We start from the raw sequence: 24336 nt of genomic DNA, 5'->3' as shown, positions 1-24336 counted from the left end.
AAGTACACATCGTACAAGAGCAGGCTACTGGGAACTAACTGAATTCACAGAGAAACAGTGTTTCAGTTCGTTAAAACGTTACTCTATCTTGAATGACAAGCTTATTACATGCGAATCCTATTGGGAACCTCCTGAATTCACCATGATACTTAGATTCCGTTCCACAAAATGTTGCTCTATATTGAAAAGCAGACTCATACAAGCATGTCCCATTGGGAACTCACTGAATTCGCCTAGAAATTTTGATTCCATTCGTGAAAATTTTTTTATATCCCGAACAGTCCACTCATTACTACTGCGGCCTACTGGGAACTAACCGAATTCACCATGTTACTCAGATTCGGCTCACCAAATTTTGATAAATCTTTAAAAGTACACATAGTACAAGAGCAGGTTACTGGGAACTAACTGAATTCACAGAGAATCAGTGTTTCAGTTCGTTAAAACGTTGCTCTATCTTGAATAACAAGCTTATTACATGCGAATCCTATTGGGAACCTACTGAATTCACCATGATACTTAGATTCCGTTCCACAAATGTTGCTCTATATTGAAAAGCAGACTCATACAAGCATGTCCCATTGGGAACTCACTGAATTCGCCTAGAAATTTTGATTCCATTCGTGAAAATTTTTCTATATCCCGAACAGTCCACTCATTACTACTGCGGCCTACTGGGAACTAACCGAATTCACCATGTTACTCAGATTCGGCTCACCAAATTTTGATAAATCTTTAAAAGTACACATAGTACAAGAGCAGGCTACTGGGAACTAACTGAATTCACAGAGAAACAGTGTTTCAGTTCGTTAAAACGTTGCTCTATCTTGAATAACATGCTTATTACATGCGAATCCTATTGGGAACCTACTGAATTCACCATGATACTTAGATTCCGTTCCACAAAATGTTGCTCTATATTGAAAAGCAGACTCATACAAGCATGTCCCATTGGGAACTCACTGAATTCGCCTAGAAATTTTGATTCCATTCGTGAAAATTTTTCTATATCCCGAACAGTCCACTCATTACTACTGCGGCCTACTGGGAACTAACCGAATTCACCATGTTACTCAGATTCGGCTAACCAAATTTTGATTAATCTTTAAAAGTACACATCGTACAAGAGCAGGCTACTGGGAACTAACTGAATTCACAGATAAACAGTGTTTCAGTTCGTTAAAACGTTGCTCTATCTTGAATGACAAGCTTATTACATGCGAATCCTATTGGGAACCTACTGAATTCACCATGATACTTAGATTCCGTTCCACAAAATGTTGCTCTATATTGAAAAGCAGACTCATACAAGCATGTCCCATTGGGAACTCACTGAATTCGCCTAGAAATTTTGATTCCATTCGTGAAAATTTTTCTATATCCCGAACAGTCCACTCATTACTACTGCGGCCTACTGGGAACTAACCGAATTCACCATGTTACTCAGATTCGGCTCACCAAATTTTGATAAATCTTTAAAAGTACACATCGTACAAGAGCAGGCTACTGGGAACTAACTGAATTCACAGAGAAACAGTGTTTCAGTTCGTTAAAACGTTGCTCTATCTTGAATAACAAGCTTTTTACATGCGAATCCTATTGGGAACCTACTGAATTCACCATGATACTTAGATTCCGTTCCACAAAATGTTGCTCTATATTGAAAAGCAGACTCATACAAGCATGTCCCATTGGGAACTCACTGAATTCGCCTAGAAATTTTGATTCCATTCGTGAAAATTTTTCTATATCCCGAACAGTCCACTCATTACTACTGCGGCCTACTGGGAACTAACCGAATTCACCAGTTACTAAGATTCGGCTCACCAAATTTTGATAAATCTTTAAAAGTACACATCGTACAAGAGCAGGCTATTGGGAACTAACTGAATTCACAGAGAAACAGTGTTTCAGTTCGTTAAAACGTTGCTCTATCTTGAATAACAAGCTTATTACATGCGAATCCTATTGGTGACCTACTGAATTCACCATGATACTTAGATTCCGTTCCACAAAATGTTGCTCTATATTGAAAAGCAGACTCATACAAGCATGTCCCATTGGGAACTCACTGAATTCGCCTAGAAATTTTGATTCCATTCGTGAAAATTTTTCTATATCCCGAACAGTCCACTCATTACTACTGCGGCCTACTGGGAACTAACCGAATTCACCATGTTACTCAGATTCGGCTCACCAAATTTTGATAAATCTTTAAAAGTACACATCGTACAAGAGCAGGCTACTGGGAACTAACTGAATTCACAGAGAAAGAGTGTTTCAGTTCGTTAAAACGTTGCTCTATCTTGAATAACAAGCTTATTACATGCGAATCCTATTGGGAACCTACTGAATTCACCATGATACTTAGATTCCGTTCCACAAAATGTTGCTCTATATTGAAAAGCAGACTCATACAAGCATGTCCCATTGGGAACTCACTGAATTCTCCTAGAAATTTTGATTCCATTCGTGAAAATTTTTCTATATCCCGAACAGTCCACTCATTACTACTGCGGCCTACTGGGAACTAACCGAATTCACCATGTTACTCAGATTCGGCTCACCAAATTTTGATAAAACTTTAAAAGTACACATCGTACAAGAGCAGGCTCCTGGGAACTAACTGAATTCACAGAGAAAAGGTGTTTCAGTTCGTTAAAACGTTGCTCTATCTTGAATATCAAGCTTATTACATGCGAATCCTATTGGGAACCTACTGAATTCACCATGATACTTAGATTCCGTTCCACAAAATGTTGCTCTATATTGAAAAGCAGACTCATACAAGCATGTCCCATTGGGAACTCACTGAATTCGCCTAGAAATTTTGATTCCATTCGTGAAAATTTTTCTATATCCCGAACAGTCCACTCATTACTACTGCGGCCTACTGGGAACTAACCGAATTCACCATGTTACTCAGATTCGGCTCACCAAATTTGAATAATCTTTAAAGTACACATCGTACAAGAGCAGGCTACTGGGAACTAACTGAATTCACAGAGAAACAGTGTTTCAGTTCGTTAAAACGTTGCTCTATCTTGAATAACAAGCTTATTACATGCGAATCCTATTGGGAACCTACTGAATTCACCATGATACTTAGATTCCGTTCCACAAAATGTTGCTCTATATTGAGAAGCAGACTCATACAAGCATGTCCCATTGCGAACTCACTGAATTCGCCTAGAAATTTTGATTCCATTCGTGAAAATATTTCTATATCCCGAACAGTCCACTCATTACTACTGCGGCCTACTGGGAACTAACCGAATTCACCATGTTACTCAGATTCGGCTCACCAAATTTTGATAAATCTTTAAAAGTACACATCGTACAAGAGCAGGCTACTGGGAACTAACTGAATTCACAGAGAAACAGTGTTTCACTTCGTTAAAACGTTGCTCTATCTTGAATAACAAGCTTATTACATGCGAATCCTATTGGGAACCTACTGAATTCACCATGATACTTAGATTCCGTTCCACAAATGTTGCTCTAAATTGAAAAGCAGACTCATACAAGCATGTCCCATTGGGAACTCACTGAATTCGCCTAGAAATTTTGATTCCATTCGTGAAAATTTTTCTATATCCCGAACAGTCCACTCATTACTACTGCGGCCTACTGGGAACTAACCGAATTCACCATGTTACTCAGATTCGGCTCACCAAATTTTGAGAAATCTTTAAAAGTACACATAGTACAAGAGCAGGCTACTGGGAACTAACTGAATTCACAGAGAAACAGTGTTTCAGTTCGTTAAAACGTTGCTCTATCTTGAATAACAAGCTTATTACATGCGAATCCTATTGGGAACCTACTGAATTCACCACGATACTTAGATTCCGTTCCACAAAATGTTGCTCTATATTGAAAAGCAGACTCATACAAGCATGTCCCATTGGGAACTCACTGAATTCGCCTAGAAATTTTGATTCCATTCGTGAAAATTTTTCTATATCCCGAACAGTCCACTCATTACTACTGCGGCCTACTGGGAACTAACCGAATTCACCATGTTACTCAGATTCGGCTCACCAAATTTTGATTAATCTTTAAAAGTACACATCGTACAAGAGCAGGCTACTGGGAACTAACTGAATTCACAGAGAAACAGTGTTTCAGTTCGTTAAAACGTTACTCTATCTTGAATAACAAGCTTATTACATGCGAATCCTATTGGGAACCTCCTGAATTCACCATGATACTTAGATTCCGTTCCACAAAATGTTGCTCTATATTGAAAAGCAGACTCATACAAGCATGTCCCATTGGGAACTCACTGAATTCGCCTAGAAATTTTGATTCCATTCGTGAAAATTTTTCTATATCCCGAACAGTCCACTCATTACTACTGCGGCCTACTGGGAACTAACCGAATTCACCATGTTACCCAGATTCGGCTCACCAAATTTTGATAAATCTTTAAAAGTACACATCGTACAAGAGCAGGCTCCTGGGAACTAACTGAATTCACAGAGAAACAGTGTTTCAGTTCGTTAAAACGTTGCTCTATCTTGAATATCAAGCTTATTACATGCGAATCCTATTGGGAACCTACTGAATTCACCATGATACTTAGATTCCGTTCCACAAAATGTTGCTCTATATTGAAAAGCAGACTCATACAAGCATGTCCCATTGGGAACTCACTGAATTCGCCTAGAAATTTTGATTCCATTCGTGAAAATTTTTCTATATCCCGAACAGTCCACTCATTACTACTGCGGCCTACTGGGAACTAACCGAATTCACCATGTTACTCAGATTCGGCTCACCAAATTTGAATAATCTTTAAAAGTACACATCGTACAAGAGCAGGCTACTGGGAACTAACTGAATTCACAGAGAAACAGTGTTTCAGTTCGTTAAAACGTTCCTCTATCTTGAATAACAAGCTTATTACATGCGAATCCTATTGGGAACCTACTGAATTCACCATGATACTTAGATTCCGTTCCACAAAATGTTGCTCTATATTGAGAAGCAGACTCATACAAGCATGTCCCATTGCGAACTCACTGAATTCGCCTAGAAATTTTGATTCCATTCGTGAAAATATTTCTATATCCCGAACAGTCCACTCATTACTACTGCGGCCTACTGGGAACTAACCGAATTCACCATGTTACTCAGATTCGGCTCACCAAATTTGAGTAATCTTTAAAAGTACACATCGTACAAGAGCAGGCTACTGGGAACTAACTGAATTCACAGAGAAACAGTGTTTCAGTTCGTTAAAACGTTGCTCTATCTTGAATAACAAGCTTATTACATGCGAATCCTATTGGTGACCTACTGAATTCACCATGATACTTAGATTCCGTTCCACAAAATGTTGCTCTATATTGAAAAGCAGACTCATACAAGCATGTCCCATTGGGAACTCACTGAATTCGCCTACAAATTTTGATTCCATTCGTGAAAATTTTTCTATATCCCGAACAGTCCACTCATTACTACTGCGGCCTACTGGGAACTAACCGAATTCACCATGTTACTCAGATTCGGCTCACCAAATTTTGATAAATCTTTAAAAGTACACATCGTACAAGAGCAGGCTACTGGGAACTAACTGAATTCACAGAGAAACAGTGTTTCAGTTCGTTAAAACGTTGCTCTATCTTGAATAACAAGCTTATTACATGCGAATCCTATTGGGAACCTACTGAATTCACCATGATACTTAGATTCCGTTCCACAAATGTTGCTCTAAATTGAAAAGCAGACTCATACAAGCATGTCCCATTGGGAACTCACTGAATTCGCCTAGAAATTTTGATTCCATTCGTGAAAATTTTTCTATATCCCGAACAGTCCACTCATTACTACTGCGGCCTACTGGGAACTAACCGAATTCACCATGTTACTCAGATTCGGCTCACCAAATTTTGAGAAATCTTTAAAAGTACACATAGTACAAGAGCAGGCTACTGGGAACTAACTGAATTCACAGAGAAACAGTGGTTCAGTTCGTTAAAACATTGCTCTATCTTGAATAACAAGCTTATTACATGCGAATCCTATTGGGAACCTACTGAATTCACCACGATACTTAAATTCCGTTCCACAAAATGTTGCTCTATATTGAAAAGCAGACTCATACAAGCATGTCCCATTGGGAACTCACTGAATTCGCCTAGAAATTTTGATTCCATTCGTGAAAATTTTTCTATATCCCGAACAGTCCACTCATTACTACTGCGGCCTACTGGGAACTAACCGAATTCACCATGTTACTCAGATTCGGCTCACCAAATTTTGATTAATCTTTAAAAGTACACATCGTACAAGAGCAGGCTACTGGGAACTAACTGAATTCACAGAGAAACAGTGTTTCAGTTCGTTAAAACGTTACTCTATCTTGAATAACAAGCTTATTACATGCGAATCCTATTGGGAACCTCCTGAATTCACCATGATACTTAGATTCCGTTCCACAAAATGTTGCTCTATATTGAAAAGCAGACTCATACAAGCATGTCCCATTGGGAACTCACTGAATTCGCCTAGAAATTTTGATTCCATTCGTGAAAATTTTTCTATATCCCGAACAGTCCACTCATTACTACTGCGGCCTACTGGGAACTAACCGAATTCACCATGTTACTCAGATTCGGCTCACCAAATTTTGATAAATCTTTAAAAGTACACATCGTACAAGAGCAGGCTACTGGGAACTAACTGAATTCACAGAGAAACAGTGTTTCACTTCGTTAAAACGTTGCTCTATCTTGAATAACAAGCTTATTACATGCGAATCCTATTGGGAACCTACTGAATTCACCATGATACTTAGATTCCGTTCCAAAAATGTTGCTCTATATTGAAAAGCAGACTCATACAAGCATGTCCCATTGGGAACTCACTGAATTCGCCTAGAAATTTTGATTCCATTCGTGAAAATTTTTCTATATCCCGAACAGTCCACTCATTACTACTGCGGCCTACTGGGAACTAACCGAATTCACCATGTTACTCAGATTCGGCTCACCAAATTTTGATAAATCTTTAAAAGTACACATCGTACAAGAGCAGGCTACTGGGAACTAACTGAATTCACAGAGAAACAGTGTTTCAGTTCGTTAAAACGTTGCTCTATCTTGAATAACAAGCTTATTACATGCGAATCCTATTGGGAACCTACTGAATTCACCATGATACTTAGATTCCGTTCCACAAAATGTTGCTCTATATTGAAAAGCAGACTCATACAAGCATGTCCCATTGGGAACTCACTGAATTCGCCTAGAAATTTTGATTCCATTCGTGAAAATATTTCTATATCCCGAACAGTCCACTCATTACTACTGCGGCCTACTGGGAACTAACCGAATTCACCATGTTACTCAGATTCGGCTCACCAAATTTTGATAAATCTTTAAAAGTACACATCGTACAAGAGCAGGCTATTGGGAACTAACTGAATTCACAGAGAAACAGTGTTTCAGTTCGTTAAAACGTTGCTCTATCTTGAATAACAAGCTTATTACATGCGAATCCTATTGGTGACCTACTGAATTCACCATGATACTTAGATTCCGTTCCACAAAATGTTGCTCTATATTGAAAAGCAGACTCATACAAGCATGTCCCATTGGGAACTCACTGAATTCGCCTACAAATTTTGATTCCATTCGTGAAAATTTTTCTATATCCCGAACAGTCCACTCATTACTACTGCGGCCTACTGGGAACTAACCGAATTCACCATGTTACTCAGATTCGGCTCACCAAATTTTGATAAATCTTTAAAAGTACACATCGTACAAGAGCAGGCTACTGGGAACTAACTGAATTCACAGAGAAAGAGTGTTTCAGTTCGTTAAAACGTTGCTCTATCTTGAATAACAAGCTTATTACATGCGAATCCTATTGGGAACCTACTGAATTCACCATGATACTTAGATTCCGTTCCACAAAATGTTGCTCTATATTGAAAAGCAGACTCATACAAGCATGTCCCATTGGGAACTCACTGAATTCTCCTAGAAATTTTGATTCCATTCGTGAAAATTTTTCTATATCCCAAACAGTCCACTCATTACTACTGCGGCCTACTGGGAACTAACCGAATTCACCATGTTACTCAGATTCGGCTCACCAAATTTTGATAAAACTTTAAAAGTACACATCGTACAAGAGCAGGCTCCTGGGAACTAACTGAATTCACAGAGAAACAGTGTTTCAGTTCGTTAAAACGTTGCTCTATCTTGAATATCAAGCTTATTACATGCGAATCCTATTGGGAACCTACTGAATTCACCATGATACTTAGATTCCGTTCCACAAAATGTTGCTCTATATTGAAAAGCAGACTCATACAAGCATGTCCCATTGGGAACTCACTGAATTCGCCTAGAAATTTTGATTCCATTCGTGAAAATTTTTCTATATCCCGAACAGTCCACTCATTACTACTGCGGCCTACTGGGAACTAACCGAATTCACCATGTTACTCAGATTCGGCTCACCAAATTTGAATAATCTTTAAAAGTACACATCGTACAAGAGCAGGCTACTGGGAACTAACTGAATTCACAGAGAAACAGTGTTTCAGTTTGTTAAAACGTTGCTCTATCTTGAATAACAAGCTTATTACATCGAATCCTATTGGGAACCTACTGAATTCACCATGATACTTAGATTCCGTTCCACAAAATGTTGCTCTATATTGAGAAGCAGACTCATACAAGCATGTCCCATTGCGAACTCACTGAATTCGCCTAGAAATTTTGATTCCATTCGTGAAAATATTTCTATATCCCGAACAGTCCACTCATTACTACTGCGGCCTACTGGGAACTAACCGAATTCACCATGTTACTCAGATTCGGCTCACCAAATTTTGATAAATCTTTAAAAGTACACATCGTACAAGAGCAGGCTACTGGGAACTAACTGAATTCACAGAGAAACAGTGTTTCAGTTCGTTAAAACGTTGCTCTATCTTGAATAACAAGCTTATTACATGCGAATCCTATTGGTGACCTACTGAATTCACCATGATACTTAGATTCCGTTCCACAAAATGTTGCTCTATATTGAAAAGCAGACTCATACAAGCATGTCCCATTGGGAACTCACTGAATTCGCCTAGAAATTTTGATTCCATTCGTGAAAATTTTTCTATATCCCGAACAGTCCACTCATTACTACTGCGGCCTACTGGGAACTAACCGAATTCACCATGTTACTCAGATTCGGCTCACCAAATTTTGATAAATCTTTAAAAGTACACATAGTACAAGAGCAGGCTACTGGGAACTAACTGAATTCACAGAGAAACAGTGTTTCAGTTCGTTAAAACGTTGCTCTATCTTGAATAACAAGCTTATTACATGCGAATCCTATTGGGAACCTACTGAATTCACCATGATACTTAGATTCCGTTCCACAAATGTTGCTCTAAATTGAAAAGCAGACTCATACAAGCATGTCCCATTGGGAACTCACTGAATTCGCCTAGAAATTTTGATTCCATTCGTGAAAATTTTTCTATATCCCGAACAGTCCACTCATTACTACTGCGGCCTACTGGGAACTAACCGAATTCACCATGTTACTCAGATTCGGCTCACCAAATTTTGATAAATCTTTAAAAGTACACATCGTACAAGAGCAGGCTACTGGGAACTAACTGAATTCACAGAGAAACAGTGTTTCAGTTCGTTAAAACGTTGCTCTATCTTGAATAACAAGCTTATTACATGCGAATCCTATTGGTGACCTACTGAATTCACCATGATACTTAGATTCCGTTCCACAAAATGTTGCTCTATATTGAAAAGCAGACTCATACAAGCATGTCCCATTGGGAACTCACTGAATTCGCCTACAAATTTTGATTCCATTCGTGAAAATTTTTCTATATCCCGAACAGTCCACTCATTACTACTGCGGCCTACTGGGAACTAACCGAATTCACCATGTTACTCAGATTCGGCTCACCAAATTTTGATAAATCTTTAAAAGTACACATCGTACAAGAGCAGGCTACTGGGAACTAACTGAATTCACAGAGAAACAGTGTTTCAGTTCGTTAAAACGTTGCTCTATCTTGAATAACAAGCTTATTACATGCGAATCCTATTGGGAACCTACTGAATTCACCATGATACTTAGATTCCGTTCCACAAAATGTTGCTCTATATTGAAAAGCAGATTCATACAAGCATGTCCCATTCGGAACTCACTGAATTCGCCTAGAAATTTTGATTCCATTCGTGAAAATTTTTCTATATCCCGAACAGTCCACTCATTACTACTGCGGCCTACTGGGAACTAACCGAATTCACCATGTTACTCAGATTCGGCTCACCAAATTTTGATAAATCTTTAAAAGTACACATAGTAAAAGAGCAGGCTACTGGGAACTAACTGAATTCACAGAGAAACAGTGTTTCAGTTCGTTAAAACGTTGCTCTATCTTGAATAACAAGCTTATTACATGCGAATCCTATTGGGAACCTACTGAATTCACCATGATACTTAGATTCCGTTCTACAAATGTTGCTCTAAATTGAAAAGCAGACTCATACAAGCATGTCCCATTGGGAACTCACTGAATTCGCCTAGAAATTTTGATTCCATTCGTGAAAATTTTTCTATATCCCGAACAGTCCACTCATTACTACTGCGGCCTACTGGGAACTAACCGAATTCACCATGTTACTCAGATTCGGCTCACCAAATTTTGAGAAATCTTTAAAAGTACACATAGTACAAGAGCAGGCTACTGGGAACTAACTGAATTCACAGAGAAACAGTGTTTCAGTTCGTTAAAACGTTGCTCTATCTTGAATAACAAGCTTATTACATGCGAATCCTATTGGGAACCTACTGAATTCACCACGATACTTAGATTCCGTTCCACAAAATGTTGCTCTATATTGAAAAGCAGACTCATACAAGCATGTCCCATTGGGAACTCACTGAATTCGCCTAGAAATTTTGATTCCATTCGTGAAAATGTTTCTATATCCCGAACAGTCCACTCATTACTACTGCGGCCTACTGGGAACTAACCGAATTCACCATGTTACTCAGATTCGGCTCACCAAATTTTGATTAATCTTTAAAAGTACACATCGTACAAGAACAGGCTACTGGGAACTAACTGAATTCACAGAGAAACAGTGTTTCAGTTCGTTAAAACGTTACTCTATCTTGAATAACAAGCTTATTACATGCGAATCCTATTGGGAACCTCCTGAATTCACCGTGATACTTAGATTCCGTTCCACAAAATGTTGCTCTATATTGAAAAGCAGACTCATACAAGCATGTCCCATTGGGAACTCACTGAATTCGCCTAGAAATTTTGATTCCATTCGTGAAAATTTTTCTATATCCCGAACAGTCCACTCATTACTACTGCGGCCTACTGGGAACTAACCGAATTCACCATGTTACTCAGATTCGGCTCACCAAATTTTGATAAATCTTTAAAAGTACACATCGTACAAGAGCAGGCTACTGGGAACTAACTGAATTCACAAAGAAACAGTGTTTCAGTTCGTTAAAACGTTGCTCTATCTTGAATAACAAGCTTTTTACATGCGAATCCTATTGGGAACCTACTGAATTCACCATGATACTTAGATTCCGTTCCACAAAATGTTGCTCTATATTGAAAAGCAGACTCATACAAGCATGTCCCATTGGGAACTCACTGAATTCGCCTAGAAATTTTGATTCCATTCGTGAAAATTTTTCTATATCCCGAACAGTCCACTCATTACTACTGCGGCCTACTGGGAACTAACCGAATTCACCATGTTACTCAGATTCGGCTCACCAAATTTTGATAAATCTTTAAAAGTACACATCGTACAAGAGCAGGCTACTGGGAACTAACTGAATTCACAGAGAAACAGTGTTTCAGTTCGTTAAAACGTTGCTCTATCTTGAATATCAAGCTTATTACATGCGAATCCTATTGGGAACCTACTGAATTCACCATGATACTTAGATTCCGTTCCACAAAATGTTGCTCTATATTGAAAAGCAGATTCATACAAGCATGTCCCATTCGGAACTCACTGAATTCGCCTAGAAATTTTGATTCCATTCGTGAAAATTTTTCTATATCCCGAACAGTGCACTCATTACTACTGCGGCCTACTGGGAACTAACCGAATTCACCATGTTACTCAGATTCGGCTCACCAAATTTTGATAAATCTTTAAAAGTACACATAGTACAAGAGCAGGCTACTGGGAACTAACTGAATTCACAGAGAAACAGTGTTTCAGTTCGTTAAAACGTTGCTCTATCTTGAATAACAAGCTCATTACATGCGAATCCTATTGGGAACCTACTGAATTCACCATGATACTTAGATTCCGTTCCACAAATGTTGCTCTAAATTGAAAAGCAGACTCATACAAGCATGTCCCATTGGGAACTCACTGAATTCGCCTAGAAATTTTGATTCCATTCGTGAAAATTTTTCTATATCCCGAACAGTCCACTCATTACTACTGCGGCCTACTGGGAACTAACCGAATTCACCATGTTACTCAGATTCGGCTCACCAAATTTTGAGAAATCTTTAAAAGTACACATAGTACAAGAGCAGGCTACTGGGAACTAACTGAATTCACAGAGAAACAGTGTTTCAGTTCGTTAAAACGTTGCTCTATCTTGAATAACAAGCTTATTACATGCGAATCCTATTGGGAACCTACTGAATTCACCACGATACTTAAATTCCGTTCCACAAAATGTTGCTCTATATTGAAAAGCAGACTCATACAAGCATGTCCCATTGGGAACTCACTGAATTCGCCTAGAAATTTTGATTCCATTCGTGAAAATTTTTCTATATCCCGAACAGTCCACTCATTACTACTGCGGCCTACTGGGAACTAACCGAATTCACCATGTTACTCAGATTCGGCTCACCAAATTTTGATAAATCTTTAAAAGTACACATCGTACAAGAGCAGGCTACTGGGAACTAACTGAATTCACAGAGAAACAGTGTTTCAGTTCGTTAAAACGTTACTCTATCTTGAATAACAAGCTTATTACATGCGAATCCTATTGGGAACCTCCTGAATTCACCATGATACTTAGATTCCGTTCCACAAAATGTTGCTCTATATTGAAAAGCAGACTCATACAAGCATGTCCCATTGGGAACTCACTGAATTCGCCTAGAAATTTTGATTCCATTCGTGAAAATTTTTCTATATCCCGAACAGTCCACTCATTACTACTGCGGCCTACTGGGAACTAACCGAATTCACCATGTTACTCAGATTCGGCTCACCAAATTTTGATAAATCTTTAAAAGTACACATCGTACAAGAGCAGGCTACTGGGAACTAACTGAATTCACAGAGAAACAGTGTTTCAGTTCGTTAAAACGTTGCTCTATCTTGAATAACAAGCTTATTACATGCGAATCCTATTGGGAACCTACTGAATTCACCATGATACTTAGATTCCGTTCCAAAAATGTTGCTCTATATTGAAAAGCAGACTCATACAAGCATGTCCCATTGGGAACTCACTGAATTCGCCTAGAAATTTTGATTCCATTCGTGAAAATTTTTCTATATCCCGAACAGTCCACTCATTACTACTGCGGCCTACTGGGAACTAACCGAATTCACCATGTTACTCAGATTCGGCTCACCAAATTTTGATAAATCTTTAAAAGTACACATCGTACAAGAGCAGGCTACTGGGAACTAACTGAATTCACAGAGAAACAGTGTTTCAGTTCGTTAAAACGTTGCTCTATCTTGAATAACAAGCTTATTACATGCGAATCCTATTGGGAACCTACTGAATTCACCATGATACTTAGATTCCGTTCCACAAAATGTTGCTCTATATTGAAAAGCAGACTCATACAAGCATGTCCCATTGGGAACTCACTGAATTCGCCTAGAAATTTTGATTCCATTCGTGAAAATATTTCTATATCCCGAACAGTCCACTCATTACTACTGCGGCCTACTGGGAACTAACCGAATTCACCATGTTACTCAGATTCGGCTCACCAAATTTTGATAAATCTTTAAAAGTACACATCGTACAAGAGCAGGCTATTGGGAACTAACTGAATTCACAGAGAAACAGTGTTTCAGTTCGTTAAAACGTTGCTCTATCTTGAATAACAAGCTTATTACATGCGAATCCTATTGGTGACCTACTGAATTCACCATGATACTTAGATTCCGTTCCACAAAATGTTGCTCTATATTGAAAAGCAGACTCATACAAGCATGTCCCATTGGGAACTCACTGAATTCGCCTAGAAATTTTGATTCCATTCGTGAAAATTTTTCTATATCCCGAACAGTCCACTCATTACTACTGCGGCCTACTGGGAACTAACCGAATTCACCATGTTACTCAGATTCGGCTCACCAAATTTTGATAAATCTTTAAAAGTACACATCGTACAAGAGCATGCTACTGGGAACTAACTGAATTCACAGAGAAAGAGTGTTTCAGTTCGTTAAAACGTTGCTCTATCTTGAATAACAAGCTTATTACATGCGAATCCTATTGGGAACCTACTGAATTCACCATGATAATTAGATTCCGTTCCACAAAATGTTGCTCTATATTGAAAAGCAGACTCATACAAGCATGTCCCATTGGGAACTCACTGAATTCTCCTAGAAATTTTGATTCCATTCGTGAAAATTTTTCTATATCCCAAACAGTCCACTCATTACTACTGCGGCCTACTGGGAACTAACCGAATTCACCATGTTACTCAGATTCGGCTCACCAAATTTTGATAAAACTTTAAAAGTACACATCGTACAAGAGCAGGCTCCTGGGAACTAACTGAATTCACAGAGAAACAGTGTTTCAGTTCGTTAAAACGTTGCTCTATCTTGAATATCAAGCTTATTACATGCGAATCCTATTGGGAACCTACTGAATTCACCATGATACTTAGATTCCGTTCCACAAAATGTTGCTCTATATTGAAAATCAGACTCATACAAGCATGTCCCATTGGGAACTCACTGAATTCGCCTAGAAATTTTGATTCCATTCGTGAAAATTTTTCTATATCCCGAAGAGTCCACTCATTACTACTGCGGCCTACTGGGAACTAACCGAATTCACCATGTTACTCAGATTCGGCTCACCAAATTTGAGTAATCTTTAAAAGTACACATCGTACAAGAGCAGGCTACTGGGAACTAACTGAATTCACAGAGAAACAGTGTTTCAGTTCGTTAAAACGTTGCTCTATCTTGAATAACAAGCTTATTACATGCGAATCCTATTGGGAACCTACTGAATTCACCATGATACTTAGATTCCGTTCCACAAAATGTTGCTCTATATTGAGAAGCAGACTCATACAAGCATGTCCCATTGCGAACTCACTGAATTCGCCTAGAAATTTTGATTCCATTCGTGAAAATATTTCTATATCCCGAACAGTCCACTCATTACTACTGCGGCCTACTGGGAACTAACCGAATTCACCATGTTACTCAGATTCGGCTCACCAAATTTTGATAAATCTTTAAAAGTACACATCGTACAAGAGCAGGCTACTGGGAACTAACTGAATTCACAGAGAAACAGTGTTTCAGTTCGTTAAAACGTTGCTCTATCTTGAATAACAAGCTTATTACATGCGAATCCTATTGGTGACCTACTGAATTCACCATGATACTTAGATTCCGTTCCACAAAATGTTGCTCTATATTGAAAAGCAGACTCATACAAGCATGTCCCATTGGGAACTCACTGAATTCGCCTAGAAATTTTGATTCCATTCGTGAAAATTTTTCTATATCCCGAACAGTCCACTCATTACTACTGCGGCCTACTGGGAACTAACCGAATTCACCATGTTACTCAGATTCGGCTCACCAAATTTTGATAAATCTTTAAAAGTACACATAGTACAAGAGCAGGCTACTGGGAACTAACTGAATTCACAGAGAAACAGTGTTTCAGTTCGTTAAAACGTTGCTCTATCTTGAATAACAAGCTTATTACATGCGAATCCTATTGGGAACCTACTGAATTCACCATGATACTTAGATTCCGTTCCACAAATGTTGCTCTAAATTGAAAAGCAGACTCATACAAGCATGTCCCATTGGGAACTCACTGAATTCGCCTAGAAATTTTGATTCCATTCGTGAAAATTTTTCTATATCCCGAACAGTCCACTCATTACTACTGCGGCCTACTGGGAACTAACCGAATTCACCATGTTACTCAGATTCGGCTCACCAAATTTTGATAAATCTTTAAAAGTACACATCGTACAAGAGCAGGCTACTGGGAACTAACTGAATTCACAGAGAAACAGTGTTTCAGTTCGTTAAAACGTTGCTCTATCTTGAATAACAAGCTTATTACATGCGAATCCTATTGGTGACCTACTGAATTCACCATGATACTTAGATTCCGTTCCACAAAATGTTGCTCTATATTGAAAAGCAGACTCATACAAGCATGTCCCATTGGGAACTCACTGAATTCGCCTACAAATTTTGATTCCATTCGTGAAAATTTTTCTATATCCCGAACAGTCCACTCATTACTACTGCGGCCTACTGGGAACTAACCGAATTCACCATGTTACTCAGATTCGGCTCACCAAATTTTGATAAATCTTTAAAAGTACACATCGTACAAGAGCAGGCTACTGGGAACTAACTGAATTCACAGAGAAACAGTGTTTCAGTTCGTTAAAACGTTGCTCTATCTTGAATAACAAGCTTATTACATGCGAATCCTATTGGGAACCTACTGAATTCACCATGATACTTAGATTCCGTTCCACAAAATGTTGCTCTATATTGAAAAGCAGATTCATACAAGCATGTCCCATTCGGAACTCACTGAATTCGCCTAGAAATTTTGATTCCATTCGTGAAAATTTTTCTATATCCCGAACAGTCCACTCATTACTACTGCGGCCTACTGGGAACTAACCGAATTCACCATGTTACTCAGATTCGGCTCACCAAATTTTGATAAATCTTTAAAAGTACACATAGTACAAGAGCAGGCTACTGGGAACTAACTGAATTCACAGAGAAACAGTGTTTCAGTTCGTTAAAACGTTGCTCTATCTTGAATAACAAGCTTATTACATGCGAATCCTATTGGGAACCTACTGAATTCACCATGATACTTAGATTCCGTTCCACAAATGTTGCTCTAAATTGAAAAGCAGACTCATACAAGCATGTCCCATTGGGAACTCACTGAATTCGCCTAGAAATTTTGATTCCATTCGTGAAAATTTTTCTATATCCCGAACAGTCCACTCATTACTACTGCGGCCTACTGGGAACTAACCGAATTCACCATGTTACTCAGATACGGCTCACCAAATTTTGAGAAATCTTTAAAAGTACACATAGTACAAGAGCAGGCTACTGGGAACTAACTGAATTCACAGAGAAACAGTGTTTCAGTTCGTTAAAACGTTGCTCTATCTTGAATAACAAGCTTATTACATGCGAATCCTATTGGGAACCTACTGAATTCACTACGATACTTAGATTCCGTTCCACAAAATGTTGCTCTATATTGAAAAGCAGACTCATACAAGCATGTCCCATTGGGAACTCACTGAATTCGCCTAGAAATTTTGATTCCATTCGTGAAAATTTTTCTATATCCCGAACAGTCCACTCATTACTACTGCGGCCTACTGGGAACTAACCGAATTCACCATGTTACTCAGATTCGGCTCACCAAATTTTGATTAATCTTTAAAAGTACACATCGTACAAGAACAGGCTACTGGGAACTAACTGAATTCACAGAGAAACAGTGTTTCAGTTCGTTAAAACGTTACTCTATCTTGAATAACAAGCTTATTACATGCGAATCCTATTGGGAACCTCCTGAATTCACCGTGATACTTAGATTCCGTTCCACAAAATGTTGCTCTATATTGAAAAGCAGACTCATACAAGCATGTCCCATTGGGAACTCACTGAATTCGCCTAGAAATTTTGATTCCATTCGTGAAAATTTTTCTATATCCCGAACAGTCCACTCATTACTACTGCGGCCTACTGGGAACTAACCGAATTCACCATGTTACTCAGATTCGGCTCACCAAATTTTGATAAATCTTTAAAAGTACACATCGTACAAGAGCAGGCTATTGGGAACTAACTGAATTCACAAAGAAACAGTGTTTCAGTTCGTTAAAACGTTGCTCTATCTTGAATAACAAGCTTTTTACATGCGAATCCTATTGGGAACCTACTGAATTCACCATGATACTTAGATTCCGTTCCACAAAATGTTGCTCTATATTGAAAAGCAGACTCATACAAGCATGTCCCATTGGGAACTCACTGAATTCGCCTAGAAATTTTGATTCCATTCGTGAAAATTTTTCTATATCCCGAACAGTCCACTCATTACTACTGCGGCCTACTGGGAACTAACCGAATTCACCATGTTACTCAGATTCGGCTCAGCAGATTTTGATAAATCTTTAAAAGTACACATCGTACAAGAGCAGGCTACTGGGAACTAACTGAATTCACAGAGAAACAGTGTTTCAGTTCGTTAAAACGTTGCTCTATCTTGAATATCAAGCTTATTACATGCGAATCCTATTGGGAACCTACTGAATTCACCATGATACTTAGATTCCGTTCCACAAAATGTTGCTCTATATTGAAAAGCAGATTCATACAAGCATGTCCCATTCGGAACTCACTGAATTCGCCTAGAAATTTTGATTCCATTCGTGAAAATTTTTCTATATCCCGAACAGTCCACTCATTACTACTGCGGCCTACTGGGAACTAACCGAATTCACCATGTTACTCAGATTCGGCTCACCAAATTTTGATAAATCTTTAAAAGTACACATAGTACAAGAGCAGGCTACTGGGAACTAACTGAATTCACAGAGAAACAGTGTTTCAGTTCGTTAAAACGTTGCTCTATCTTGAATAACAAGCTTATTACATGCGAATCCTATTGGGAACCTACTGAATTCACCATGATACTTAGATTCCGTTCCAAAAATGTTGCTCTATATTGAAAAGCAGACTCATACAAGCATGTCCCATTGGGAACTCACTGAATTCGCCTAGAAATTTTGATTCCATTCGTGAAAATTTTTCTATATCCCGAACAGTCCACTCATTACTACTGCGGCCTACTGGGAACTAACCGAATTCACCATGTTACTCAGATTCGGCTCACCAAATTTTGATAAATCTTTAAAAGTACACATCGTACAAGAGCAGGCTCCTGGGAACTAACTGAATTCACAGAGAAACAGTGTTTCAGTTCGTTAAAACGTTGCTCTATCTTGAATATCAAGCTTATTACATGCGAATCCTATTGGGAACCTACTGAATTCACCATGATACTTAGATTCCGTTCCACAAAATGTTGCTCTATATTGAAAAGCAGACTCATACAAGCATGTCCCATTGGGAACTCACTGAATTCGCCTAGAAATTTTGATTCCATTCGTGAAAATTTTTCTATATCCCGAACAGTCCACTCATTACTACTGCGGCCTACTGGGAACTAACCGAATTCACCATGTTACTCAGATTCGGCTCACCAAATTTTGATAAATCTTTAAAAGTACACATCGTACAAGAGCAGGCTACTGGGAACTAACTGAATTCACAGAGAAACAGTGTTTCAGTTCGTTAAAACGTTGCTCTATCTTGAATAACAAGCTTATTACATGCGAATCCTATTGGGAACCTACTGAATTCACCATGATACTTAGATTCCGTTCCACAAAATGTTGCTCTATATTGAAAAGCAGACTCATACAAGCATGTCCCATTGGGAACTCACTGAATTCTCCTAGAAATTTTGATTCCATTCGTGAAAATTTTTCTATATCCCGAACAGTCCACTCATTACTACTGCGGCCTACTGGGAACTAACCGAATTCACCATGTTACTCAGATTCGGCTCACCAAATTTTGATAAAACTTTAAAAGTACACATCGTACAAGAGCAGGCTCCTGGGAACTAACTGAATTCACAGAGAAACAGTGTTTCAGTTCGTTAAAACGTTGCTCTATCTTGAATATCAAGCTTATTACATGCGAATCCTATTGGGAACCTACTGAATTCACCATGATACTTAGATTCCGTTCCACAAAATGTTGCTCTATATTGAAAAGCAGACTCATACAAGCATGTCCCATTGGGAACTCACTGAATTCGCCTAGAAATTTTGATTCCATTCGTGAAAATTTTTCTATATCCCGAAGAGTCCACTCATTACTACTGCGGCCTACTGGGAACTAACCGAATTCACCATGTTACTCAGATTCGGCTCACCAAATTTGAATAATCTTTAAAAGTACACATCGTACAAGAGCAGGCTACTGGGAACTAACTGAATTCACAGAGAAACAGTGTTTCAGTTCGTTAAAACGTTGCTCTATCTTGAATAACAAGCTTATTACATGCGAATCCTATTGGGAACCTACTGAATTCACCATGATACTTAGATTCCGTTCCACAAAATGTTGCTCTATATTGAGAAGCAGACTCATACAAGCATGTCCCATTGCGAACTCACTGAATTCGCCTAGAAATTTTGATTCCATTCGTGAAAATATTTCTATATCCCGAACAGTCCACTCATTACTACTGCGGCCTACTGGGAACTAACCGAATTCACCATGTTACTCAGATTCGGCTAACCAAATTTTGATAAATCTTTAAAAGTACACATCGTACAAGAGCAGGCTACTGGGAACTAACTGAATTCACAGAGAAACAGTGTTTCAGTTCGTTAAAACGTTGCTCTATCTTGAATAACAAGCTTATTACATGCGAATCCTATTGGTGACCTACTGAATTCACCATGATACTTAGATTCCGTTCCACAAAATGTTGCTCTATATTGAAAAGCAGACTCATACAAGCATGTCCCATTGGGAACTCACTGAATTCGCCTACAAATTTTGATTCCATTCGTGAAAATTTTTCTATATCCCGAACAGTCCACTCATTACTACTGCGGCCTACTGGGAACTAACCGAATTCACCATGTTACTCAGATTCGGCTCACCAAATTTTGATAAATCTTTAAAAGTACACATAGTACAAGAGCAGGCTACTGGGAACTAACTGAATTCACAGAGAAACAGTGTTTCAGTTCGTTAAAACGTTGCTCTATCTTGAATAACAAGCTTATTACATGCGAATCCTATTGGGAACCTACTGAATTCACCATGATACTTAGATTTCGTTCCACAAATGTTGCTCTAAATTGAAAAGCAGACTCATACAAGCATGTCCCATTGGGAACTCACTGAATTCGCCTAGAAATTTTGATTCCATTCGTGAAAATTTTTCTATATCCCGAACAGTCCACTCATTACTACTGCGGCCTACTGGGAACTAACCGAATTCACCATGTTACTCAGATTCGGCTCACCAAATTTTGATAAATCTTTAAAAGTACACATCGTACAAGAGCAGGCTCCTGGGAACTAACTGAATTCACAGAGAAACAGTGTTTCAGTTCGTTAAAACGTTGCTCTATCTTGAATATCAAGCTTATTACATGCGAATCCTATTGGGAACCTACTGAATTCACCATGATACTTAGATTCCGTTCCACAAAATGTTGCTCTATATTGAAAAGCAGACTCATACAAGCATGTCCCATTGGGAACTCACTGAATTCGCCTAGAAATTTTGATTCCATTCGTGAAAATTTTTCTATATCCCGAACAGTCCACTCATTACTACTGCGGCCTACTGGGAACTAACCGAATTCACCATGTTACTCAGATTCGGCTCACCAAATTTTGATAAATCTTTAAAAGTACACATCGTACAAGAGCAGGCTACTGGGAACTAACTGAATTCACAGAGAAACAGTGTTTCAGTTCGTTAAAACGTTGCTCTATCTTGAATAACAAGCTTATTACATGCGAATCCTATTGGGAACCTACTGAATTCACCATGATACTTAGATTCCGTTCCACAAAATGTTGCTCTATATTGAAAAGCAGACTCATACAAGCATGTCCCATTGGGAACTCACTGAATTCTCCTAGAAATTTTGATTCCATTCGTGAAAATTTTTCTATATCCCGAACAGTCCACTCATTACTACTGCGGCCTACTGGGAACTAACCGAATTCACCATGTTACTCAGATTCGGCTCACCAAATTTTGATAAAACTTTAAAAGTACACATCGTACAAGAGCAGGCTCCTGGGAACTAACTGAATTCACAGAGAAACAGTGTTTCAGTTCGTTAAAACGTTGCTCTATCTTGAATATCAAGCTTATTACATGCGAATCCTATTGGGAACCTACTGAATTCACCATGATACTTAGATTCCGTTCCACAAAATGTTGCTCTATATTGAAAAGCAGACTCATACAAGCATGTCCCATTGGGAACTCACTGAATTCGCCTAGAAATTTTGATTCCATTCGTGAAAATTTTTCTATATCCCGAAGAGTCCACTCATTACTACTGCGGCCTACTGGGAACTAACCGAATTCACCATGTTACTCAGATTCGGCTCACCAAATTTGAATAATCTTTAAAAGTACACATCGTACAAGAGCAGGCTACTGGGAACTAACTGAATTCACAGAGAAACAGTGTTTCAGTTCGTTAAAACGTTGCTCTATCTTGAATAACAAGCTTATTACATGCGAATCCTATTGGGAACCTACTGAATTCACCATGATACTTAGATTCCGTTCCACAAAATGTTGCTCTATATTGAGAAGCAGACTCATACAAGCATGTCCCATTGCGAACTCACTGAATTCGCCTAGAAATTTTGATTCCATTCGTGAAAATATTTCTATATCCCGAACAGTCCACTCATTACTACTGCGGCCTACTGGGAACTAACCGAATTCACCATGTTACTCAGATTCGGCTCACCAAATTTTGATAAATCTTTAAAAGTACACATCGTACAAGAGCAGGCTACTGGGAACTAACTGAATTCACAGAGAAACAGTGTTTCAGTTCGTTAAAACGTTGCTCTATCTTGAATAACAAGCTTATTACATGCGAATCCTATTGGTGACCTACTGAATTCACCATGATACTTAGATTCCGTTCCACAAAATGTTGCTCTATATTGAAAAGCAGACTCATACAAGCATGTCCCATTGGGAACTCACTGAATTCGCCTACAAATTTTGATTCCATTCGTGAAAATTTTTCTATATCCCGAACAGTCCACTCATTACTACTGCGGCCTACTGGGAACTAACCGAATTCACCATGTTACTCAGATTCGGCTCACCAAATTTTGATAAATCTTTAAAAGTACACATAGTACAAGAGCAGGCTACTGGGAACTAACTGAATTCACAGAGAAACAGTGTTTCAGTTCGTTAAAACGTTGCTCTATCTTGAATAACAAGCTTATTACATGCGAATCCTATTGGGAACCTACTGAATTCACCATGATACTTAGATTTCGTTCCACAAATGTTGCTCTAAATTGAAAAGCAGACTCATACAAGCATGTCCCATTGGGAACTCACTGAATTCGCCTAGAAATTTTGATTCCATTCGTGAAAATTTTTCTATATCCCGAACAGTCCACTCATTACTACTGCGGCCTACTGGGAACTAACCGAATTCACCATGTTACTCAGATTCGGCTCACCAAATTTTAGAAATCTTTAAAAGTACACATAGTACAAGAGCAGGCTACTGGGAACTAACTGAATTCACAGAGAAACAGTGTTTCAGTTCGTTAAAACGTTGCTCTATCTTGAATAACAAGCTTATTACATGCGAATCCTATTGGGAACCTACTGAATTCACCACGATACTTAGATTCCGTTCCACAAAATGTTGCTCTATATTGAAAAGCAGACTCATACAAGCATGTCCCATTGGGAACTCACTGAATTCGCCTAGAAATTTTGATTCCATTCGTGAAAATTTTTCTATATCCCGAACAGTCCACTCATTACTACTGCGGCCTACTGGGAACTAACCGAATTCACCATGTTACTCAGATTCGGCTCACCAAATTTTGATTAATCTTTAAAAGTACACATCGTACAAGAGCAGGCTACTGGGAACTAACTGAATTCACAGAGAAACAGTGTTTCAGTTCGTTAAAACGTTACTCTATCTTGAATAACAAGCTTATTACATGCGAATCCTATTGGGAACCTCCTGAATTCACCATGATACTTAGATTCCGTTCCACAAAATGTTGCTCTATATTGAAAAGCAGACTCATACAAGCATGTCCCATTGGGAACTCACTGAATTCGCCTAGAAATTTTGATTCCATTCGTGAAAATTTTTCTATATCCCGAACAGTCCACTCATTACTACTGCGGCCTACTGGG

The sequence above is a fragment of the Rattus norvegicus genome, chromosome 7 (genome assembly GCF_036323735.1).
Source record: "Rattus norvegicus strain BN/NHsdMcwi chromosome 7, GRCr8, whole genome shotgun sequence".
In the NCBI taxonomy this organism is placed as follows: domain Eukaryota; kingdom Metazoa; phylum Chordata; class Mammalia; order Rodentia; family Muridae; genus Rattus; species Rattus norvegicus.
Note: the sequence above shows the minus strand (reverse complement) of the source record.